Source organism: Pongo pygmaeus, chromosome 18 (genome assembly GCF_028885625.2).
Source record: "Pongo pygmaeus isolate AG05252 chromosome 18, NHGRI_mPonPyg2-v2.0_pri, whole genome shotgun sequence".
NCBI lineage: Eukaryota > Metazoa > Chordata > Mammalia > Primates > Hominidae > Pongo > Pongo pygmaeus.
Window position 1 is genome coordinate 47,342,138 of NC_072391.2, and position 21,214 is coordinate 47,363,351.

At 54.6% G+C, this 21,214-nt stretch overlaps 1 protein-coding gene across 10 annotated transcripts in view; it reads left to right on the top strand.

Moving 5' to 3' along the window:
• ADCY7 (adenylate cyclase 7) overlaps nucleotides 1–21,214 on the top strand; it is a 73,542-nt gene that overhangs the window by 20,547 nt on the left and 31,781 nt on the right. Inside the window, exon 1 of one of the 10 annotated variants that reach the window (XM_054452913.2) lies at nucleotides 1,310–1,467. The exons of 8 other annotated variants lie outside the window; for them this stretch is intronic. The gene's annotated coding sequence lies outside the window, so the exon portion shown is untranslated. Of the gene's footprint in view, nucleotides 1–1,309; nucleotides 1,468–9,001; nucleotides 9,056–21,214 lie in introns of those variants that run through there. One more of the 10 variants, XM_054452914.2, reaches the window with a different exon arrangement.

The following is a 21,214-nucleotide window of genomic DNA, read 5'->3' on the forward strand; positions in this document are numbered from 1 at the left end:
TCCCCTCTCTTGATGATGATTATGTCTGTTCCTTCTCTGCTCTGGGACATTTGCTGGGGAGACATTTGCTGATAGGAGGGCAACCCTGATGGGGAGGATCCCCTGAGGTCTCCCACTCCCTCCTGTGGCCTCTGGAGCAGCCTGGAACCCTGTGTGAGTCCTATGCCTGTCTCCACCAGATGGCAGACCTTAGATCACCTGCTAGTTCCCTGCATGGGGCCTGGCACAGAGACAGCACCTAACGTGTCCAGTTCCACCTGATCGGTATGCGTGGGATGTCTACTCTGTGACCGGCTGGGGCTGGATGCTGGGGACACAGCTGTTGACATTACAGCTGCCCTCCCATCTCTGCCCTCCTCAAGGATATAACCTAGGAAAGACAGACCAGCAACCAGTGGTCACAGCACAGAGGTGCTATGATGGAGGAAGGTGCAGGGGCTGGAAGACCAGAAGAGGGGTGTCTGACCCCGGATGTGGGAGGTGGAGGAGGTACAACCTTGCTTTGAGGAGCTCATAATCCCAGGATGCCAGTCACATGCTCAGAAGGGCTCCCTGAGGACCAGGTGCTGCTGTGGCCAGAGGACTGGAGGCCTCTCCCTCTGTTTTGTGAGTCTCCAGTCCCTCCTCTTAGCCTCTCCTGATCTGCTCCCTCACCACTGAGCACCCCATGATCCCAGTGGGGAAACTGAGGCCTGGCATAGCAGAAGGGGTGCTGGGGTTTGATTCCCAGCCTCATGGTGCCCAGGGATGTTGGGGTTCTCCAGGGACTCTGATTTTGGAATAGGAGCCCCAAGGATGGGCCCGCCCCTGCCCTGCTCCCAGCACGGGAGCGCAGGTGAGATGGAGAGGCAGTGGGCTGGGCTGGAAGATCTTTGACCTCTCCTGCGCCCCTCTCAGAGGTGGACGGGGCCACCTTACTACATAGATAGGGAAATTGAGTCCCAGGAAGGCGTGGGGGGCCTGTCTGTGAGCGTCAGAGCCTGCAGGAGGTTCAGGCCAGACCGCTAATTGCTAATTGCTCACTAAGGTTGCATTTGCTCCCCACTTCGAACAGTTGTCTTGGGGCTTCTAATGGAGGTTTTTGGTGCTTGTTTTATTATTATTATATTTTTTTCAAAATTGTTCCAGCTTCAAGCTTCAAATTTCCATGAAGTCATTGGAGCCCGACAGCTCCCAGGCCTGGCAGCTCCCAGGCTGCGGAGAGCAGCACTGTGGCTGGGGGAGGGGGCCCTGCACACTCCGAGAGGCTGGGCTGCGGGCTGTGCCTTAGCCTTGCTGCCACCGCCGCCGCCGCCGCCGCTGCCGGAGCAGGAAGTGGTGGGTCCCAGATGTGACTCACTCTCATTAGGTAGCGTGGAAGGAGCCTTCGGATGGGTGAGCCTGGACGTGTCTGAGGAAGGGCAGGCGGGGGCCGGGCCACCTCCCTGCAGACCCTGGCCGGCTGCTGGGGCCCGGGAGGAGAGCCAGGTAAAAGCGGGGTGTGGGGATGGAGTGTCACCCGTCCTAGTGGCTTGAGCCCCAGGGGACCGGGCTGGACAGTGGGTGGGAAGCAGCTCACCCGGCAGCCTGGCCTGGGAGTGCACTGGGCGGGGTCTGGGCTGGGGGAGTAGGAGGCTCCAGGAGCCTACTGGGCAGATGGCTGGGAGAGGCGGCCCCTCAACAGGGGACCAGAGGCGACTTGTCACTGGCTTTTCCCAGCCTGACAAGAAAGTGCGGTTGTGACCACGATGTTGTACATCTGGCCCGTTCCATCTGGAATTCTAGGAACCACAGACTCTCAAATGTCCACACTCCTTCTCGAGGGTGTAATTTTACATTTACAAGCACACATGACTTTTCTCAATGAAAGGAAACATTGGCGAGGGAAGGGCAATTCAACTAATTTTATGAAATTATAAAACAAAAAACAAACAAAACCTCTGAAAGGGGTGCATGCCTGAGGGTCAGGGAACCAAGATGCCTCCGAAAAGTGGACTGGTTTCCCTTTCCCTGCAATGCCTCTCCTCCATCCCCCAGGGACCGCGTGGACCATCTGGAGTGGGTCTTTCTGGAGCTTTCTATGCATTCATCTAAACGTGTGTGCACAGAGGGTGAGGCAGTTGCCTCTTCTCTGTGTCATCACATCAGGGTCAAGGGCAGGGACATCTGTGGCTGGGGGCTTCCTCCCTGGACAGCCATTGCTGGAGAGGAGAAGGGAGGGCCGGGAGGGGGAAGCCGAGGGCCTGGAGGTAGGGGCCAGGCCAGGCCACCTACGACAGGGTCCCTGGGTCCAAGGCCTGGACGGGCAGCCAGTGTGGGCTGGATGTGTCTGGAAGGGCTGTGTGACCGTGGGCCTTCACTAGCATCACCATCGTGCAGGTGGAGGCTGTGAGGGGTGGACTCAACACCAGTGTTTCTCGGAGTGAGGACCGGGCTGCCCAGGGAATCGCAGGGAGTTCTAGCCTGTATGTGGAAGGACACATTTAAAATCTAAGTATTTGTCTTGGGGAAAAGAAATCTGTAAATAGGACATTGACATTGTGACGTCATGACTGTATTATTGTCTTAGACGAGGCCAAAGAAGACACAAAAGTGACAAGCCAGCCAATTTGAGAGGAAGTGCCAAGTGCCGGCCCTGCAGGAAGTGCAGGAGGCTGAGGGGGGCTGCAGCTCAGGAAGGCGTTTGCTGCACAGCCTTTGCTTCCCACCCAGTTGTCTGTCTTCCCACCTCTAGAGGCCCTGGATTCCCAAGGTTTACCTGCAGTTCCTGGTACAGGGTGTGGGGGAGGGGAGGCTCTCAGATTGTTCCAGATTCTGTGGCCCTCAGAAGGGAAGGTGTGAACTTTGTGGAGGCAGTGTCTCCGGTGGTATTTTCTTTCTTTCTTATTTTTATTTATTATTATTTTTTGAGATGGAGTCTCTGTTTGTTGCCCAGGCTGGAGTGCAGTGGTGCCCTCTTGGGTCACTGTAACCTTTGCCTCCTGGGCTTAAGCCATCCTCCTCCCTCAGCCTCCTGAGTAGCTGGGACTACAGGTACCACAGCACCACACCTGGCTAATATTTGTATTTTTAGTAAAGACGGGGTTTCACCATGTTGGCCAGGCTGGTCTCGAACTCCTGACCTCAAATGATCCACCCACCTCGACCTCCCAAAGTGCTGGGATTATAGGTGTGAGCCACCACCCCCAGCCTCTTTTTTTTTTTTTTTTTTTTTTTTTTTTAAGACAGAATCTCACTCTGTCACCCAGGCTGGAGTGCAGTGGAGTGGTCATAGCTCACTGCAACCTTGAACTCATGAGCTCAGGCAATCTTACTGCCTCAGCCTTCCAAAGTGCTGGGATTACGAGCATGAGCCCCACGCCCAGCCTTCTAGTGCTGTTTTCATGAAAGAAGCAGCTGTTTACTAGCAGCTGTTTTCCGGGTGATGAGGGTGAAGCTGGTATTACAGAACCTCTTTGCCAGGAGTAGGTCTGGGAGGTTTGCTTGAGGGCATGGAGGTTGGTGTAGGGAGAGCTCAGGAAGTAGAAGGTGGGCTGGAGTGTGGCCTCTGGACAGGCCGCAGGAGAGTCTCAAAAGGAGAAAAGATCCCAGCACTTTGGGAGGCCAAGGTGGGTGGATCACTTGAGCCCAGGAGTTCGAGACCAGCCTGGGCAACATGGTGAAACCCCGTCTCTACAAAAAAATACAAAAATTAGCTGGGTGTGGTGTTGTGTGCCTGTAGTCCCAGCTACTTGGGAGGCTAAGGCAGGAGGATCCTTTGAGCCCAGGAGTTGGAGGCTGTAGTGAGCCATGACTGTGCCACTGCACTCCAGCCTGGGTGACAGAATGAGAACCTGTCTCAAAATAAGTAAATAAATTTTTAAAAAGAGACAAAAGTCTGACTCGATGGTTACACTGGGGACATGCACCCCACTCTACAGTTTATAGCTACTGATTTGACCCATTCCCCACCTCCTCCACCGCTCCATGTGGTAGGTGCTGTTCACCTCCAGTTTACAGAGAAGACAGGGCCCCAGAGGGGCTGTCTATCCTGAATCACCCAGCAGATCGGTCTCCAGGCATCCAGTTGTGCCCACCACAGTGAGGTCTGCTGCTGTGTTTGAGCCTGGAGTCAGGGCCAGGACACTGTGTCTTTGGCGAGATCAGATGGGGCAAAGCTGAGAACAGGGGCTCTGGTTGGTGCTGAGGGATTCATGGGGGTGGTCCTTACTGGGAGGATGAGGAATTGGGCTCCTGTGAGGGCCTCCCCTACCCTGCCCTGTGCCTGGCCTTCGCTGGGCCCACTGCAGGAGGGAAGGGGTAGGACAAGGCCTTCTGCGTGGCTGGGCCAGGGAGGGCTGTCTCACATGCTTTCCTGGATGTGTGGTTGGGTTGTGCCTTAGCTGGGAGGTAGGCAGTTTGTCCACTCCCTGTCATTGCAAGGGTCACAGAGGTGGCTGGGTGGCCTGTCCCTCAGCACCGCTCCTTGCCTCCCTCCTTCTGTCCTGGAGGAAGAAGATGTGGACTTGTTCATACTGAGGTGACACAGCATCCCCTCTCCCACCTCTCCCACTGCCCAGGGAGAGAGCAGCGCTTAACCCCGCTGGAGAAAGTTCCAGGCCTTTGAGGGAGCATGCAGAGTGGGTCACAGTGGATGCCTGTATCAGAGCAGCCCATTCTAGCTTTTCATGGGGTGGGAGGGAGGCATTTACTACTTTTAAAAGACGCGTGTGGCCAGGCACCGTGGTTCACACCTGCAGTCCCAGCACTTTGGGAGGCTGAAGTGGGTGAATCACTTGAGCTCAAGAGTTTGAGACCAGCCTAGGCAACATGGCACAACCCCAACTCTACAAAAAAATTACAAATATTAGCCAGCATGGTGGTGCATGCCTGTAGTCCCAGCTACTCGGAGGCTGAGGCAGGAGGATTGCTTGAGCCCAGGAGGTGGAGGCTGCAGTGAGCTGAGATCATGCCACTGTACTCCACTCTGGGTAATAGAGCAAGACCCTGTCTCAGATAGATAGATAGCTAGCTAGCTAGATAGATAAACAGATAGATAGACACATGTAGCCAAGAGCTGGAAGTTAGTTGAAACTGGAGAATGAGACCACATCTGAACACCAGCTAGAGAAGCAGGGGTCTTCCAGAGGTTATCCGGTCCAGCCCCCTGCCTCCAGGCAGAACTGGACTGTGCTCTGGCCCGGCGGCACGGGTTCCAGCTCCGCTCTGCCTCCTCCCAACAGCGTGTGAGAGGAGCAAGGGATGGAGCCTGTTTCTTGCACCTGTGAAATGGGGTTGGTAAAGGTACCCCCTGCATCAAGTGGTTGTAAAGATTAAACGAGCTGATGCACACTCTGCGCCTGGCACAGTGGAGGCGCTACCTAAGTGGAAGTGTGCGTCACTGTCAGTGTCGTGAGGCTCTCCTCTGCCTTGTCCTGCCATGGGTGAGAGACTGGACCTCCCTGGGGGAGGCTGGGTGGTATAGGCGGGCAGGGCTGAGCTGAGCAGCCTCCCTGTCACCTATATCCCTTGGGCTAATCATTTTCTCTCTGTTCCTCAGTTTCCTTATCTGTAAAATGGGGCTGATGGCAGTGCTCAAGGAGGTGGGCGTGTTTTTAGATTGCCAGAGTTGGAGATGAAAGGGTGGGGCTTGTTTGGGGAACCGAAATCAGCCAAATCACGCAGCCACAGGGAGGGCTAGCTGGGTGAACACCCTTCCCAGTCACCTGAGACTGGTGTGCCCAGGCTGAGAGGTTGCCACGCAGTGGCTGGAGCCCCTCCAGCTGTGTGTGCCGGGGATCCCGCCAGCCCCCTCATCTGTCCAGTGGCCCCCTCCCCACCAAGGACAGTGGCACGGTGTCGCCCGGCTTGCCATAGGCATCTGGCCTGACCTGCTGCTGCCCACGGATTTCTCAATTGGCCACATCATGGCTAGGGCATTGCCCAACCCTGAGTGCAGACCTGCTTGGCCGAAGCACCCTCCGTTCCCTGCTCTCCCCTGGAAGCCTGGAAGCCTTTCTAGAAGGGACCAGTGTTGGGGTGGAGAAGGGTTGGGCGGTGAGTCTGGGACCAGAGCTCTGTTCCTCTTTGGTGGCCTTTTTCCTTGGAATACCTAGGACTGTGCTTTCCTGCTGCCACCTGCTCTCTCATTTTTTATTTTGACAGGGTCTGGCTCTGTTGCCCAGGCTGGGGTACAGTGGCCTGATCATGGCTCACAGCAGCGTTGACCTCCTGGGCTCAAGAGATCCTCCCACCTCGACCTCCCAAAGTGCTGGGTTACATGCATGAGCCACCACACCTGGCCTGTCCTCTTTGATGGGCCAATTTCACAGGCATTTTCTGAGCACAGCACAGCCCAGTGCTGCCGAGATGAACCTGAGCAGACTCTGTGTTAGGATGGGGTGGGGACGGCTGACTTTGGGCCTGGGAGAAGGTCCTCCCTGTTCTAGAGCACAGCCATCTGGTCAGTTTCTCCTGGCTTGTGAGGCCCTCCCCGACCGGGCCTGACTTCCCTCCCCACTCCTGCCGCTTGTCGCCGTCATCCACTCTGGGCCAGCCCCCCTGACATTTTCATCCCCAGCTTGGCTCTCTCCTGCCCCTTTCCCGCCCTTGGCCCCCACAGTTCCCGCTGCCTGGGGTGTTCTCCCCAACCGCTCCTTGGCTGTGTCCCCCAGGTGAGGGCCTCCTTCAGGGGTCCTCCAGCATGGGGAGAAGAGGGGACCCAGCCGGCTCTGCTCCTGAGCCGTTCACTCAGTCGCCTCCCCCACCCCCTTGGCCTTGCTTTGAGCCCCTGTCTTGCTGTGGCTGGGGCCCAAAGGATGCCGGGATACCCTCTTCTCGCCATCCTCCCTTTATGTCCCTGTCTCCCCCACCACCGCTGACCACTGGAAGGGTGACCCCACGACTGGGCCTGAGGGAAAGGGAAGCCAAGGGAGGTCTTTGGTGCAGGTACCCCAGTTTCCAGTTGTGTTTCCTGGCCCCAGGCTCTGCCCATTCTTGCCTCCTCCCAGGGTATCAGGACATGCTGGAGGTGACGGGGCAGAAGGAGCGGCCATGACCCTCAGGCACAGGCCTGTCCCCTGGGGAGGAGCTCATGTCTCCAGAAGACAGAAGATACCTGCAGTGGGTGGTGCCACCACCCGCCTTCTAGGGCCGAATCCCTGGAAGCTGCTGGACCCAGGGCACCCTGATCGGGGTGCTTTGTCTTCCAGGCCCCAGGCTCTTCCTGCCCTCCAGGGTGCCCTTCCTGCCCCTGTAACTGGCCAGCTTTCCTCATGCTGGCCTCTGAAACAACTCAGTCACACTGCCTCGGGCACAGCTCACTGAGGTCATTGCTTCCTGGAGTCACTGATTGGCTGGGCAGGGAGAAGCCTAGCACCCTGGGATGCAGCTGCTCTGCACAGATGGGGAAACTGAGGCCCAGGGAGCTATGCAGCCTTGGGGCTGATGTGTCATCCTGGTAAGAGCTATGTTGGAGTCGCAGGCCCTGCCCCATTCACAAGCACGTCCCTTGGCCTCACTCATGGGAGGGGTGTGGACTGGGGGCCAGTCTTGTGGGCTTGTCTTGGTCCTGCTGCTGTTCTTGGGAGTCTGGGTCTCCCTCCTCCTGGGCATCTTCTCGCTGGAGCAGGGGTCCAGGGTGCTGGTGTAGGCTGGGATGAGACCTCCTTCTGTATGTGTGCATCTGGCTCCTGGGCCCCCAGGCCTGTCTCCGGTACCCCATCTGGCTGGGAGGAAGAGCCCTTTTAAGTTGTCTGAAGGAGCTATTTTAAGGGGGGGCCTGGGCTAACGGGAAGTGGCCTCTTTTGATATACCCAGACTCCCTGGAGACACTGCTCCATCCCCTGGGGGCAGGAACCAGCACTTCTGTATCCCTTTGTCAGGCTCAGCTCTCCTGGGCATGGGTACAAGAGCAGAGCTGCCCTTTGGGGGCAGGCAGGAAGTGAGGCTGAGACCCTGGTACTGAAGTGTGTCCCCAGTGCCTGTTTATGTCACGATCTCTCAGGCTGCTCACCCTGGTGTCTGGAGCTGACTGGGGTGGCCCTGGATGATGGTACTTGCTGTGTGCCCACATCTACATGAAGCCCCTGAGAACTGGTATTGTTACCAGTCCGTTCTGTGGGTTAGGAAACTGAGGCCCAGAGAGGTTCAGGAACATGCCCAAGGTCACACAGCTCCTCCAAGGGGGAGCTGAGATTCACAGCCTGCTGTTGGATCTCAGAGCTTGTGCTCCCAACCACCATGCTTTCCTGCCTTCCCTTCTGCCTGCCCTGGCATTTCTTTCCCTCACCGGGCTCATTTATGACAATCTGCCCTCCTCCTGGCGTGAGCTCCTCAGGGGACCCGTGCCTGTCTTGTGTGTTGTAGCAGCAGCAGCACCTAACCCTGCACTGCTTCAGGCAGGAGCTCAGTGGCACTTGGCAGATGGGGGTCTGGTGGCGCCAACATGTGGCCTCTTTCCTGGTGGCAGGATGGGCCCCTTTCCATGTGCAGTGGGGGTTTATGAGGTTTTATAGCTATGAGGTCATGTCACTGCTAGAATAGGCCATGGAGTGAAGAGAAGGGTTTCATCCCCATTGCTCAGGTGAGAAACTGAGTCCTGAGAGGCAGGTCACCTGCCAGAGCTCATGCAGATGGGACTGGGGACTCCAGGGTTGGGGCCCAGTCCTTAGCTGCCAGTTCAGTGCTGGCTGTACCCCCTAGTCTGTGGAGTATGGGGTTTGATGTCCCCATGTACCCGGCAGGGTTAGATCCTGGGAGCTGGGTAGCACCTGGCTGGATGTGCAGCCAGGTAGTGACAGGTCAGGGTGGCCTGTGCTTCTGTGGGAGGTGCAGGCCCTGGGGAAGCTAAGGAACGAGGCCAGACTGGTAGGGGATCAGGCAGCCTTCCTGGAAGAGGTGGCAGCTCAGGTTGGCCCTGAAGGGCGGGCAGGAGTTCGCCAGGCAGAAGGCGTTTGGAGGTGAGGAGGTGGGCGTGTTTTTAGATTGCCGGAGTTGGAGATGAAAGGGTGGGGCTTGTTTGGGGAACCGAAATCAGCCAAATCACGCAGCCACAGAGGAGGCCCGGGAAGCTCCAGAGGTGTTTTTTGGCCAAGGGGTGAGCAGAGATCGGGCTTGGTGTTTTGGGGGGTCCTGGGTAGGTGTGGGAGGCCTGGTTTCGGGGGCCATGGGGCTCCTGTGGCCTGAGACTCCATCACAGTGACCTCCTGTGCCCAGTAGCTCCGTAAGGGCAGGGTTTGTGGAAGGAAGCTGTGAGTGACCGGGAATGGGGGCTTGGGCTCCAGGGACAGCCATGGTGAGGGCTCTTGAGCCTCTGTGTGGGTGCAGACCCGGAAGCTGGGGCTGTGGTTGGTGGGGGAGGCCGGGTGGGGCTGCTTCCCCTGCCGAAGGGCTCTTCCGGGCTCTTGGCGTGGTTTCACGAGGCAGTCCCCTCTGTGTCTCTCCTGCCCCCTAGGCCTGGATTGGTTTCTCAGGAAGCCTTGGGGAAGTGAGGGTCTTATTGCCTTGGTTTGGGGCTGGGCACTTTGCGAGCTGGTGTCATGGAGGCCAAACTGGGGGCCTCCGGGCCAGGTGGTGGCTTCAGGCTTGCCGTTGGGACAGGAGGCCGGGCTAGGCAGTGACGCCTCACTGAGCTCCATGGGTGGCCCGCTGAGCTCTGGGTGGGAGAGGCCTCTCCCACTGACCTCTCTGTGACTGGCTTCTCTGCTGGTCTGAGTGGGAAGGGACCTCAGAGACCCTGGAGGCCTTTCCTGCCCTGGAGGAGTCAGGCCCAGAGAGGGTGAAGAATTATCTGAGTCACACAGCTGGTGACAGGGAGAGCTGGAACTGTACCTTATATCACCTGACATTCAGCCCAGGGCTCTATTCCCTGCACTGTGGCAGATGGGGAAACTGAGGCAGGTGGGCCACTCCTCTGCATTCCACGGGAGAGGCAGGAAATTCGTCAGGAGCCCTTTGCCGGGTTGGCACTTGGAGCTCTTTTCCTGCTTGCTTTTCCCCAGGGCAAGGTGCTTCCCAGCTGAAAGCTGCCTAAGGAGGGCGCTGTTGAGACCCTGAGCACCTGAGAGCCCTGGTCTTTCACTCAGGCCTCTCCTCTCACCTCCACCTGGGAGGCTAAAGTCAGGGTAGGTGTTCTGGCCCACAGGCAGGTGCACAGGCTTGTCCCCCCAGCACCTGCAACCTTCTTGTGCGCAGCTAGCCCAACCTGGGGTCAGGTGGAGGTGGGTAAGTGGGGCCTCCAGCATTAAAGAGCTTTATAGGCTGTCAATTAAGGGGAGGCTAGTGGGCTCTACAGGCCACAGCTGCCCAGGGAGGCTTCTTCGGGGAGGAGTTCCTAGGTGGGTTTCAGAGACTCCAAAGTCAGCATTTCCCAAAGGAGGTTCATTAGGGATTCAGTGCAAAAAGAGTCTCATTAACAAAAGGATGGGGAAATGTTCAGTTGTGTTTAATTCAGCAGGCTTCTTTCCTGCAGGACTTGTCAGAGCCTTTAATTTGCTAATGTGTGTGGGGAATCTTTAAATGGGGAAGAGGAGAATGTTGAGCTCAGCACCACCTGTGACCAGAAACAGCTGTGGATGTGTGTGGCTGCGCATATGTAGCTTTTCATGACCCTGCTTTTGGGCAGAATGCACCTCAGGAAATGCAGGTAGAGAGTTCATCTGCACTGGGCCTTGGAGAGGGGTAGGCCTGGGTTCGAATCCTAGCTCCACTGTTTCCCAGCAGGTGGGCTTTGGGCTTGGAGATTAAGGTCCCTGGGTCAGTTGTCCTGGCTAGAAATGGAGCGAGAGCACCCCCACCCACCACCCTTGGGTAGTCAGGGGGACGGGCCTTATTCCAGCCCATTCATGGTTCTCTGCAGGTTCTCAGAGGAGACAGCCAGCCAGGTGGTTTTTGGCCCAGTTTGTCTCCCAGCTGGGCTCAGAGGTCGCAGAGCTTGTCTTGAGGCCTGGGTACTGTGCCGTCTCCTGCCAGCAAGCCTGGAAGGCTTGGGTCGAGGACCCGACTCTGCCTGGGATGTCACCTGTGAGCTCCCTCCAGCTCAGGCCAACATCACCACCTCCCTCTGACTTGGGTTGGGTGGGATGGCCGCTCCCTTGAGGCCCAACTAGGCCCTACATGGAGGGGTTAGCCCACACTGCCACTCATGGCCCTGGAAAGCCGGCCTGAGTTGCTGACCAGTGTTCTCTCTACTTCCCAGAGGCTGGGCACCCATAGGTCAGAGTGGGGGCTGGGCCTCCTCACCCCCAGTGCTGCTGGCTCATGGCAGGGTTGAGGGGAGGGGACAGGTGCCGGGCCCTCTCACTTCTGCACCCCATGGCCCTTTCTGACAACTTGGTGATGCATGCCGTCTAGACTGGGGCATTTTGTGCCAGGGTTGGCTCAGCACACAGCTTGCATCACCCCCAACTGAATCCTTTCACAACCCTGTGGGGTAGGACTCTTATTCTCCTTTTGTTAAAATGAGGAAACTGAGGCACAGAGAGTCTGTCAGGTCATGTAATGTCTTATTTCTTTTAATACTTAATTTATGAATGAGTGAGATGGAGTCTTGCTCTGTTTCTCAGGCTGGAGTGCGGTGGCACAATCATCGCTCCCTGCAGCCTTGACCTGAACTCAGGAGGTCCTCCTGCCTCAGCCTCCCAAGTTTTTGGCTCTACAGGCACATACTACTGTGCCTGGCTTAGTTTAAAAATTTTTTTAGAGATAGCATCTCACTGTGTTGCCCAGGCTGATCTTGAACTCTTGGTCTTAAGCAGTCCTCCCACCTCGGCCTCCTGAATAGCTGACATCACAGGCATGAGCCACTGTACCTGGCTAGGTCATGCAATTTAGGTGTGATGGACCTGAGATTCATTTTTCCTATTAGACATTTTTTTTTTTTTAATCACATAAGCAACACACTGACAATAGGAATAGAAACTGAAAATGAGAAGTGGGATTTATCCATTCTGTGAAATCAACAGTTTTTGTTTTTCTGTGTCCTGGTTCCATCCTTATTTGTTCCAGGCATTGCCATGTGGATTTTTCACAGGATACCCTGTAACATTAGTTTCAAGTGGCCTCAGGCTTTTTGACAGCTGCATAGTATTCCATTGTAAGGTTGTTTCATAATTTATTTCACCAGTTCCTGACTGATAGGTATATTATTTTCAATCTTTTGTTATTACAAATAATGCTTCAATGACTAATCTTGTACTTACGTCATTTCATACTTGTGACAGTGTTTGTATGATACATTACTCAAAGTGGATTTGGTAGGTCAAAAAGCAAATATGTCCTTTAGTGACTTTGTTAGATATTATTAAACTACCTTCACGGGGGGTTGTACTGACTCACATTCCTGCCCAGGAGGGAATGTGAGTGCCTGTTTCCAACACAGACTTATGAGACTTATGAAATGCTTTGATCTTTGCCCATCGGATAGGTAAGAATGGTTTTCCATGGTAGTTTTGTTTTTGTTTTAAAGATGGGGATTTTGCTATGTTACCCAGGATGGACTCAAACTTCTGTGCTCAAGTGATCCGCCTGCCTCCTCAGCCTCCCAAGTAGCTGGGACTATAGGTGCATCCCACTGTGCTTGGCTACCATGGTAGGTTTTTTTTTTTGTTTTTTGTTTTTTTTTTTTTTGAGGCAGAGTCTTGCTCTGTCGCCCAGGCTGGAGTGCAGTGGCACAATCTTGGCTCACTGCAAGCTCCACCTCCCAGGTTCACACCATTATCCTGCCTCAGCCTCCCGAGTAGCTGGGACTACAGGTGCCTGCCACCACACCCGGCTTCGTATTTTTAGTAGAGACGGGGTTTCACCGTGTTAGCCAGGATGGTCTCGATCTCCTGACCTCATGATCCGCCCACCTCGGCCTCCCACAGTGCTGGGATTACAGGCTTGAGCCACCGCGCCCGGCCTACCATGGTAGTTTTAATTTGTGTTTCATTACGAGTGTGGTCAGCTTCCTTCCAAATGCTGTGGGTTGGTTGTGGGTTTTTGTTTTTTTTTTTTGAGACAGAGCTTCACTCTGTCACCCAGGCTGGTTTACAGGCATTATCTTGGCTCACTGCAACCTCCGCCTCCTGAGTTCAAGTGATTCTTGTGCCCCAGCCTCCCAAGTAGCTGGGATTATAAGCATGCACCTCCACACCTGGCTAATTTTTGTATTTTTTAGTAGAAAGGGGGTTTCACCATGTTGCTGAGGCTGGTCTCGAACTCCTGGCCTCATGTGATCCGCCTGACTCAGCCTACCTAAGTGCCAAGATTACAGGCACGAGCCACCATGCCTGGCCCTTCCAAATGTTTAACAGTCATTTAGATTGCCTTTTCTATGAACTTTCTCTTCCTAGTCTTCTCTCATTTTTCTATTGGGCTATTGGTCTTCTTTTTGATTTGTGGGAGCTCTTTACATATGAAGGAGATTAGCTCCTTGTGATATGAATCACAAATGTTCCCCTAATCTGTCACGTGTCTTTTGATTGTGCTTTTGGTAGTTTTTACCATGTATATTTTGTTTTTTCATGTAACTGAATTTATCAGTCTTTTCTTTATGGCTTTTGGGTTTTGTGTCAGGATAAAAAGACCATATTCACTATAGCATCATATGAGAATTCTCCCATAGTTTCTTGCTCTCTTTGGAGATAATCCTGGTATAAGTTGTGAATCCAGCTTGCTTGCTGTCTTGTGAATGCTGCCTTTCTATACAGAATACTAGCAGCCTAAGAGTTAAGACTCAAATGCACATCCTTCCTGTCCCCTTCAGGACAGTGGTTACTCTGGGTTGCATCTGTCCATGGGCCTGTGAAATGGACTTTTTTTTTTTTTTTTTTTTTTTGGCAGAGCCTCACTGTGTTGCCCAGGCTAGAGTACAGTGGTGCAATCCCATCTCACTGCAACCTCTGCCTCCTGAGTTCAAGTGATTCTCATGCCTCAGCCTCATGAGTAGCTGGGACTGTAGGCACACGCCACCACCTTGGGCTCACTTTTCTATTTTTAGTAGAGACGGGGTTTCACCATGTTGGCCAGGCTGGTCTCGAGCTCCTGGCCTCAAGCAATCTACCTGCCTTGGCCTCCCAAAGTGCTGGGATTACAGGTGTGAGCCACCGTGCCAGGTCTGTGGAGCTCTTCTTGTACCTCCCAGCCCCATTCATGTCTTGCTGTCACTGCTGGACCCACTGTCAGGGTGGGGCCCTAGGCAATGTGGGAAGTCAGCCAGCACCCTCTTGTCCTGGGCAGGATGAGCACCATGTGAGGTCCCCCATGGCCAGCTGAACTTCCCCTTTCTGTTCTTCCTTATCAAGGGAAAAGGGATCAGAAATCTGTTAAATGTGGGTGTGAAAGTGTTTCCCTTCTGAAGGGGGAAGCTAGTGAGGGCAGTGCTTAAAGAAATGAATCACTAATTGAATTTCAAGCAAGAGTGAGGAAAAAGTAGGGCTATTTCTCTAACAGGGGAGCCTGGTTGATTGCTTAGTCAATTGATAAACACTGTTGCCTGAACACCCACTGTGTGCAGAGCCCTAGCAGATACCCTAGCAGGCTTTGCCCCTGCTCGGGACAGTGCTAAGGATTCTGCCTTCTGGGAGCTCATTTCCTGAGCAGAATTTCCTCTTGGTACCTGGCCTGGTGCCTGGTGCACAGAAGGCATGAGTGCATATCTGCTGAAGGAATGCATGGACGAACTCTCCCTGGGCAGTCACTAACTAGCATTAGAATGGGTATGAGACATAGTGGACCTGGATTCATTACCATTGGCAGCTGGAGCCTTGGGGGTGCATTTTAAAGGGGAGACTGATCAGGGTAACGCTTAACCAAATGAATGAAGTGGAGGGGAGGATTTCAGGAACAAAGAACACTTTTTTTTTTCTTTTTTGTTGTGTCTCTGGCAGTTTTTGGTATCAAGATGATGCTGGCCTCATAGAATGAGTTAAGGAGGAGTTCCTCCTCCTCAATTTTTTTGAATAGTTTCTGTGGGAATGGTACCAGCTCTTCTTCGTACATCTGGTAGAATTCGGCTGTGAATCCATCAGGTCCTGGCCTTTTATTGGTGGGCTATTTATTACTAATTCAGTTTAGGAGCTCATTATTGGTCTGTTCAGGGAATCAGTTTCTTTCTGGCTCATCATGGGAGGATTGTGTGTCCAGGAATTTATCCATCTCTTAGGTTGTCTAGTTTTTGTGTGTAGAGGTGTTTGTAGTAGTTTCTGATGGTTGTTTTTTATTTCTGTGGGGTCATTAGTAACATTCCTTTAGTCATTTCTAATTGTGTTTATTTGGATCTTTTCTCTTTTCTTATTAGTTTAGCTGGTGGCCTATTTTGTTAATTTTTTCAAAAAACCAACTCCTGGATTCGTTGATCTTTTGAATGGTTTTCTGTGTCTTGATTTTCTTCAGTTCAGCTCTGATTTTTGTCATTTCTTGTCTTCTGCTAGGCTTGGGGTTGATTTGTTTTTGCTTCTCTAGTTCTTTTAGTTGTGAAGTTAGGTTGTTAATTTGAGATCTTTCTAAGTTTTTGATTCGGGCATTCAGTGCTATGAATTTCCCTCTTAAGACTACCCTAGCTGTATCCCAAAGAATCAAAGAACAACTTTCTACCCATCCCTAGAAGTAGCTCTCTGGGGCCAGGTGAGAACATCAGCCTTTTCCCTCAGTTTTTCTCCAGTCCCTTATCCTTTTCATTAACTGATTCAGCCTCCACCCCCAGCCCAGTCCCAGCTAGGCCAGAGCTGGCCTTAGAGGTCTGACACAGCCCCTCCTTTGCAAGAGGGGAGACTAAGGCACAGGTCAGGCAAGAGACTTGTTCAGGGTCACAGAGCAGGTTGGTGGCTAAGCTGGGACTGGAATGCAGGTTTCTGGTCCCCAAGACTGATCAGCAGCCTGTGCCCTGGGAGTGGGAACAGAGTCAGCCTGGGGGTGCTTGGGGGCTGTGGAGGGGGAGCAGGGTTGGCTGGGTGCTCATGCCACTGGGGAATTTCAGCCTTTGCCCCTGCTCGGCAACTTTGCAGGCTGTCAGGAGATGCGGTGGGGGGCCTTGCCGGGGGCCTGCCCACTCTGCACCTGCCTCTCCCTGGACCCCATGGTTGGGCTCTGACCCTGCAGGGCTTCCTCTGACACTAAGTGTGCCTTCTTGGCCATTTGCCAGTTTGTCCTGCAAGCTTGGCCTGTTGGACATCATGACCTGTGCAGACAACCTGGTTATCAGCACCCCCAGTTTACTGATGAGGAAACTGAGGCCAGAGTGTGCAGGCGACTGCCATTCACAGGCCATTGGTAGCAGAGCTGGGATTGGGTGCAGGCATCCTCCCAGAGGCCGAGCGTAGCTGGGAGAGGTGTGCTGTGGTGGGTAAGGCAGGTGTGGCAGGTGTGGCAGGTGCTTCCCGATCTTGAGGGAGGCCCTTTCTTCATCTGCCCTCATCCTTCGGCCGTGGCGCCCTCCTCCCTCACCCATGCCACTCTGCATGCTTCCCCACCCTGGGCCTAGTGCAGGATTCTGGCTGGCTAACCTGCTCGGCCATTCACGTCACAGGCGTTTGCCAGGACCAGCTGTGGGACACACACACAGATCCCACCATGACAGTTTGGCAAGGCAGGGGCTGGGATGTTGGACCCACACTGGGAAGGACTCTCGGTACGAGAGGTGCCTGGGAGAGCAGGGCATGGGGGCCACAGGGCTCTGGGGACAGGGAGGGTCTAGGGAGGGTCTGGGGAGGGCTGGGCTTGGGGGGTGGGACCTTGAATACCAGCAACATTGAATCCCTGGGTCCCACGAGGTTTCCTGGGGGCCTCTTAGGTCAGGCTTGCACTGGGCAGAGCAGCTGCTGGCTTCATGGAGCTCAGGGTCTCTTGAGAGAGTTCGCGTTAACATGAGATTCCCTTAGCAAATGAAAAATCTGCCTGAGACCCAGCCTACCAGGGGAGCCGAGAGCTGGCAGGCCTCGGGGGGCGAGACGGAGCGTGTGGGTTTTTTGGCAGGCAGGGTGTGGGCCCAGGGGCCTGAGCGGGGCCTCTTCCCTGGAGGCTTCCATGCCCCCCCCGCTCCAAGGTTCCCACTTCCCTTTTTTGAGGCCAACAGGGCCCCAAAGCAGCCCTGAGCCTGCTGAGGCTCGGCCGGAGGAAGCCAGGCTGTGGTTTCTGCCAACAGTGGCCGGGTGAGGAAGTGGGTGTCCTGTCTGCATCTGTGAAAGCTGGGGGTTTCTAGAATATACTCCCTACAAGGGCTGTGCTGTGGTTGTGCTGGGGACGCTGCCAGATCAGCTGGACTGGGGAAGGATTTCCCGAGCACCCAGGGACCTGGCCCTGCAGTTGCAGTATGGAGTCCCAGCCTCTTGCTTCCAGCAGCTCTTCTGGCTGGAGAACCTGGACCCAGCCAGCCACTATTTGATGAGGAGACCACAGTCCTGCCTTAGTTGCAGGGAAGGGATAAGAGGGTGTGTGTGGGGTTGCTCAGCAGGCTTCCTGGAGGAGGAGGCCCTCCTGGAGTTCACTGGCCTGAACTTGCTCCTGCAAGGCAGAGGGAAGTAATTCGATGGGGTCCCCTGAGCTCCCCACCTCTTGGTCATAGCTCTGTCCTGGGCCTTGTTTGTGGGGAAGAGGTTGGTGTTTTGGGATATTATGGGATTTCTGGATGCCAGCCCCATGAGGGTGATAGGGACCCCGGATATCCTATGTTTAAATCCCAGCTTTTTTTTGTTTGTTTTTCCTGACAGGGTTCTGCTCTATCACCCAGGCAGGAGTGCAGTGGCATAATCGTAGTTCAGTGAATGCAGCCTTGATCTCCTGGGTTCAAGCAATTCTCCTGCCTCAGCCTCTCAAGTAGCTTTGGACTACAAGTGTATGCCACCAAGCCTGGCTAATTAAAAAAAAAATAAAAAAACAAACAACTTTTTATAGAGATGGGGTCTCATTATGTTGCCCAGGCTGGTCTCAAACTCCTGAACTCCTGGCTGGGGCTGGGCTGTGGAGCCTGGAAAGTGTGATGGAGGGATGAGCGGGGCTGTCCCCTCCAAGACTCAGCTCCTTTCTGGAGGACTGGCTGTGTCTGCAGGGGCACACTCTCACCTCTGTGCTGACCGAGACCCTTCCAGTTGACTCTGAACCCATTGAGGGGCCATGGGTGCTTCTTAGATGCAACAAACTTAGATGCAAACAAACATCGGTCCAGAAGCCCGATGTGGACTTTGAGACTTTTGGTTGCGAGTGACAGAAGCTCAAACTGGCTGAAGCTGAAAGGGGCATTGCTTGTCCCATGTGGTTAAATATCTAGAGGTTGCGTAAGCTTCAGGCACAGCTGGCTCCTGTGACCCCAGGAGGTGTTGCCAGGCCCCTGTCTTGTGCCAGTTCTCCATGTTGGTGTCAGTTTCAGGTGGGCTCTCTCCTTCTGGTGGCTCAGGTGTCTGCTGACAGTGCCAGGTCACCGACAAAAGAGAATGCCTCTTTCCCTGGGTCAGCAGAAGTCCAAAGAGAGCCTTCACTGCCCAGGCCTGTGGCATTAGGGCTTGAGAGGGACTTTGCTGATTGGCCACACCGGGGTCATGTGGCCCCTGAACCAGAGTACTGAGGGTCGGGAGAGGGGACATTGCACAGCAGAAGCATGAAACACCCTCCTCCCATCTGGACACCTTCCCCACAGGGGAGTCCCCTCTTCTTTAAAATGGGGCTGCTCACCCTGCTCTACCACTGGGGTGGTTGTGAGGTGAGAATAAGTAAGGGACCCCCTGGGACTGCAGTCTCCTCAGGAAGAGGGGCCTTGATACCTCTGCTCTTGGTGGCTTTGGAGTTCAGACAGGACCCATGCGGTGTGGGTGAGGGAGTGACAGGGAGGCAGGGCTTGGCTTGAGCTAAGGGAGGACTCAGGGCCAGAAAAAGTGCCCAGTGATGGAGGAGACTGCCCTGAGAGGTGGTGAGCGCCCCCCCCTCCGTCATGGAGGTGTGCAAGCTAACAGCAGGGTCATTCAATCCAAGGGGCCCTGGATTGGATGTGTCTCAGACATGGCAGAAGGATTCCTTTATCCAGGACTTTGTGGGGAGGCCCTCCCTATTGCCAACTGAGTCAAGGGCTGGTGGAAGAACTGGTGATTGGACAGGAGGCCTTGAAAACTTCCCGGGCAGGGGGTGCCTCTGGGTCTGGCTTTGGCGGGGTGGCTCCTAGGGAGGATCTGGCCTGGGGACATGCCACTGGTGGTGGGTTCCTGGGCCCCCTCTGGAGATGTGATCAGTGAGTTCATTCCCCCCAGGCCTCACGGTGCCCGGCTTGTTCCAGGAACTGGTCAAGGTCCCTGGATGGGCCGAAGTCCTTGTGCCCATGTTGTCCACTGTCCACCTGCCCCTGCCTGCCGTTGCCCAGAAAGTGGCCGAATGAGTTCCTTGAGAGGTGTGTTTACCAGGCCTGTGTTCCCACGGGCCCTTGGGACCCTCTCAGCTGGTTCCTCCCTTTCCTCGTGGTGGCCCAGCCTGGCTTTGTGTGCCTGGAACGGGTGTGTCTGCACACTCTCATACTTGCACTTTCATGCACGTGCCTGGCCGCCTCAGCTCTGGTCTGGGGGCTTTGCCTGGGAGATGGAGCAGCTGTGGGGAGTGGCCTCAGCCCTCTGGTGTTTGGAGCTTCTCAGCCTGGCTGTCCTGGTGCACTGGTGTTTGGCAGCAGGCCAGGGGGTAGGCGGGGTTGCTGTTTGTGTGCTGTGGCATCTGGCTCAGTCCCCTGGGATGTCAGTGGGGAAGCCTGGGCTGAGGAGCCCTGGTTTGGGAGCTGGCAGACCTGGCTTTGCATCCCAGCCCATCTGTCCACCAGCTCCAGCAGTGTGATCTTAGGCAAGCACTCTGCCTCTCTGGGCTCAGTTCTGCATCTGTGAAATGGTGGTGCCACCTTGGCCTTTGCTGGTTGTGAAGATGAGTGTGAATGTGTGTGCAGGTGCCGGGAGTGACAGGAACTGCTGCTGTTATTACTGAAAAGGGCTATTTTGGGGTGGGGGGTGCTGAATTGAATGTGTCTCAGGCAGGGACCTTATCTTGTTTGGCGACCCCCACAGCACAGGGTTGGATGTATATGGTTAGCACACGGTAAATGCCTCTTGTGGAATACAGACTGATTAGTTTAGATTTAGAGGTTGTAAACTAGTGGGCTGCAATCGTTGAAAAATTTGAAATCAGCTGCCAACATTTAAAAATCATAATTTCACATAGAAATCAGATTTGTAGCCTGTCTGAGCACTTTGGGCACTTTGACAGCTCTCGGCCACATCCCTGAAGGGTTGCCCCTCGTTGAACAAGTGCCAAGGCCTGTAGACACCTGCCCAGGCACTGAAGGAGATGGGGCCCCCCAGCAAATGACCCCTTCCTCCTCCCCCAAATATGTGGTTTTACCATTTTGTTGCTGGTGTGTGGTGATGGAATAGGAACTTCCAGAGGAAACAGAGCCTGAGGTGGCTCCTGGAATTGAGGTGGCCCCAGGGATCTCATAGTAGCAGGTGCTGGTTGGGGGGCCTCCCTTAGACTTGGGGACCCTGGATATCCTGCTTTTTGCCTTTGGGGGCTGGGGGCTTGCCTGGCCACCTTCCCTCCGCTGGACCAGCTGTCCTTTGAAGCTTCCGCTGGTGGCTGGCCATTTGTGCCCTGTGACTGCCCTGAGCCATCCTGTGTCTCACAGCCTCCCTGCCCTCTGCCTCTGGCCCTGTCCTGGTTCCAATCTGAGGCAGGCCTGGAGGACACTGGGGGCCTGGACTCTTGGTCCAGGGCTGCGCCCTTCACGCAAGGTTCCTGCTGGGAATATGGCAGCTATCCCCAAGTCCCCATTGCTGTGTGAGGGATTGCACAGTTTTGGTAATTTTCCTTCCTTTGGAGACTGATGGGTATCCCTGGGGAGAGAGAGCCCAGACTAGCACACAGGAGATGTAACGGCTGGCAGGCGTAGGTGTGATTCACAAGCCTTTTTGGAATCAATGAATATGCTAAGGAATGAATGGTGCTGGGGAAAGAAGGAACCCATATGGGCTGAGCATGGCAAGCATGGGGTCAGCTCACAGTGTTGTCACAAAGGGGCCACTGTGTCCCTCTCTGAGACTCAGCTTCCTTTTCTGTGAAGCAAGGCTTGCAGACATCTGAAATTTGTGTCAGTGGGCTATTTAAAAAAATAAACAAGATTTTTGCTGGGTACAGTGGCTCATGCCTGAAATCTTAACACTTTGGAGGCTGAGGAGGGTAGATTGCTTGAGCCTAGGAGTTCAAGACTAGCCTGGGCAACATGGCGAACCCCATCTCTACAAAAAATACATGGACCACT